The sequence below is a fragment of the Panthera leo genome, chromosome A1, assembly GCF_018350215.1.
Source record: "Panthera leo isolate Ple1 chromosome A1, P.leo_Ple1_pat1.1, whole genome shotgun sequence".
Lineage (NCBI taxonomy): Eukaryota > Metazoa > Chordata > Mammalia > Carnivora > Felidae > Panthera > Panthera leo.
The window spans coordinates 153,589,622-153,592,923 of NC_056679.1; the positions used below are offsets into that span (position 1 = coordinate 153,589,622).

At 36.9% G+C, this 3,302-nt stretch overlaps 1 pseudogene; it reads right to left on the minus strand.

Annotated features, from left to right (window-relative positions):
- Positions 1 to 474: 474 nt before the first annotated feature.
- On the minus strand, positions 475 to 1,981 carry LOC122222662 (annotated as a pseudogene).
- Between the last annotated feature and the right edge of the window lie 1,321 nt (positions 1,982 to 3,302).

The following is a 3,302-nucleotide window of genomic DNA, read 5'->3' on the forward strand; positions in this document are numbered from 1 at the left end:
ATGTATTTATTTATATCAAACAGAGTGTTTAGTTTCAAAACTTAGTGTTTAGTTTGGGGTGGGTTGGGGAATCCAGCCGTTTGAAAAATGACAGTCTTAAAAAAATGAACACCAAAAATAGGTTCACTAAATTTATTTAAAAAATCAGAACATTTCTTACAAAAGAGAATTACATTCTGCACACTGCTATGAATAGATGCCAGGGACATATGGACTATTGTTACTTTTCCTCCCTGTTTCACTCCCCAAAATGTTACAATGACCACAAAGCAAAGTGTTCACAATAATTACATGGTTTTTTTTCTTGAGAACCACCAACAATGAGAAAAAATTAAAATTCATTGACTGTGCTGCTCTTTCAAAATTTTAATGTTAATTTTTGCACACCCTTCCCCAGCCTCCTTCCTTTTTGTAAGAAACTAAAAGATTTCTTCTGGTGAACAGCAAAGATTTCACTGCACCTCGAACGCAGAACACCTATGAAGCAGAGTAATGGTGGCTTTTTAAACAGAAACAAATAGAAAAAAAAAACCAAGATGTAGGATTCCTCTAGTTCTTCACTAGTTGTAGAAGAACTTTCTAGAATCCTGCTTCACACTATAAAAAAAGAAAAAATATCTTGCATTAGAATCCTTCCACATCTGCACACTGCTTCACGCTATTCTGCCAATACTGTGCATTTTGTATCAGGTCCTGTGTTCCTGTAATTGTAATGGTGTGATCTTCAGATCCTTCTAAAGGTTCTTCAATTTTGATCGAAGCTTCTGTCTCACAACGATTTGTTTAATCCTCTGACTGCCTCTGCCAATAATAGATCCAGCCAAATCTTTGGGAATAGTTACTTGCGTAGTAACAATAGGTCCACCAAGATAACCATATGAGCCACAACCCTACATAGGAATAATCCTATCCAGAGCCACCCTGTGGTTCATAAACCACCTTTCATTCTGATGGGCTCCATGCAACAGAGTTCTAAGTTTCGTCAGCACTGAAACCAACATTCCCATTATAGTGGTCTCCAGGTCCTCCTAGGCCATTAGATCTCCTCTTTTAGATGGTGATAGTGGAGGAAGAGGAAGATTCTGAGCTCTGCTTCAACCCTGGCTACCTCATTCAGGAAGAGACCGAGGAGGTCCTTGATGAGGGATGACATCATCATAATCTCTTCTAGATGGAGGCATAGGACACCAACCCTGACCAGGAGGCATTCTGTCAAAACCGCTTTTCCCCTGCATGGGAAATCCCACAGGACGTCGATGGCAGTCAGCAAACATTGTAAAACCATCCTAGATTTCATCATAAAAATTGGGATCATTAAGCTGTGCACGTCCTTTGATGGGTGACTCTGTTATAAGATCATGGATGATCTTGATGCACTGTTCAGTCCTATGAAGTTTTTCTCCAATGAGAACAACTCTGTCAGTGGAATGAAGACAGGAGTCCTAGAAAAGCCTGACTGTTGTGTGTGTTCCCTCAACGTTCTTTGATTTTAGCACCTTTAACCCCAGTAATTCCTCCTGCCAGTCTCTGATGAATCAAGTTGCAACTCGAAGTCAAAGTTGCTTCCTTTATAGTGTTGGTATTTTAAGCATTCCACAGTATCAGATTCTAGTGGGAGCTGATTGGTTGCTGTGGGTGATGGCAACTGCAGGCCCTCCTCTAAGGTAGAAATTCTTCAGAATTTCTCCAATTGTTTCAGTATCAGCACTGATAGTCACTATATGCTCGGGCCACTTCCATCTGGGACTAAAACACTGGAATTGTGGTCTGTATGGGGAAACTTAATATTCTTGGCTCCTTCCCAAATCCTACCCCAGCATTCTTGCTCTGTAGTAGAATGTGTAAGTCAACCAACCATCTTACCAGTGTTTCTAGATTTTCTAAAGTCTTGTTCCTCTTCCGTATCTTCTATGTGGTGTTTACCAAATTCAGCATTGGTTATGGTGTCAGGGAAGGTTTCCTCTGGCTGGTCAGTTTCCATTTTCTTATAATAAATGGACAAAACAATCAGGTATTATATATCCTTGTAGAGCAGAGCTGAACTCTTCTGGGCAGGACCAGCTGACAGCCTAGTGCTCCAGTCACTCCCCCGCCCCGCCACCCCAGACCAACATCCCTAGGCCCCTGGGCTGCTGTGCTGCACTCAGCTGGTCACAGCTAGACAGAGTCTTCTTGTTCTTTCTCAATGCCTTTTATTTAGTTTTCGTGCCTAATTGCCTTAGTTAGAACTTTCATTCAGTGTTGACTAGAAGTGCTTAAGTGGATTCCTTGTCTTATTTGTGATCTTAGGAGAAAGTGTTCACTTTTTCACTGTGAAGTATTATGTTACCTGTGGGTTGTTTTCTTTTTGTATATAATGGTTGAAGAGTTTCTATTTTAATCCTAGATTCTTGAGTTTTTTTATCCTGACAGGTGTTAGATATGTCAAATGCTTTTCCTGAAGTGATCATTTTTTGGTCCCTTAATCTACTTCTATGGTGTAGTATATTAATTTTCATACATTGAATGCATCTTTGCATTTCTCAAATAAATCCTACTTGATGATATTGTTTAATCCTTTTTATAAGTTGCCAGATTTGATTTGCTAGTATTTTGTTGAGGACTCTGGTGCTTATAACCTCTTTGTCTGTATAGGATAATTCTGGGCAGATGGAATGAATTGAGAAGTGTTCTCTCCACTTATATTTTTTATTTTCATTTTTATGGAAAAATGTATTAAAGATTGGTTATTAGTTATTTTTTCTTTAAACATTTCATAGAATTGCCAATGAAGATCTCTCATCCTGAGATTTTTATTGGTGAGAAGTTTTTTGATTACTAATTCAGTCTCTTGTCATAGGTATATTAAAATTTTCCATTGCTTCTTGATTAAGTTTTGGTAATTGTATCTTTTATTCCTGATTTTTGTAATTTAAAACTTCAATTTTTTCTTGATCAGTCTAGCTACAGAGCTGTCATTAAAAAAAATTTCAAAGAACCATCTTTAAGTTTTGTTGATTCTCTTATTTTATGTTTTTCTATTCTCTCTTATTTCCCTCTCTAATCTTCATTATCGTTTAAAATTTTTGCTTTGGGCTTAGTTTTCTCTTTTTCTAGTTTCTAACAGTGGAAGATTTGGTGATTAATTTGAGATTTTTCTTTTTTATTAATAGAGGTGTGTAGAGCCATGAATGTTTTTATATTCACAGCTTTATCTTATTCATAGCATAAATAACTTGATATATTATATTTTCATTTTTTAAAAATGTGTTTTCATTTTTATTAATCTCAAGGTATTTTCTAATTTGTCTTGTGATTTCTTC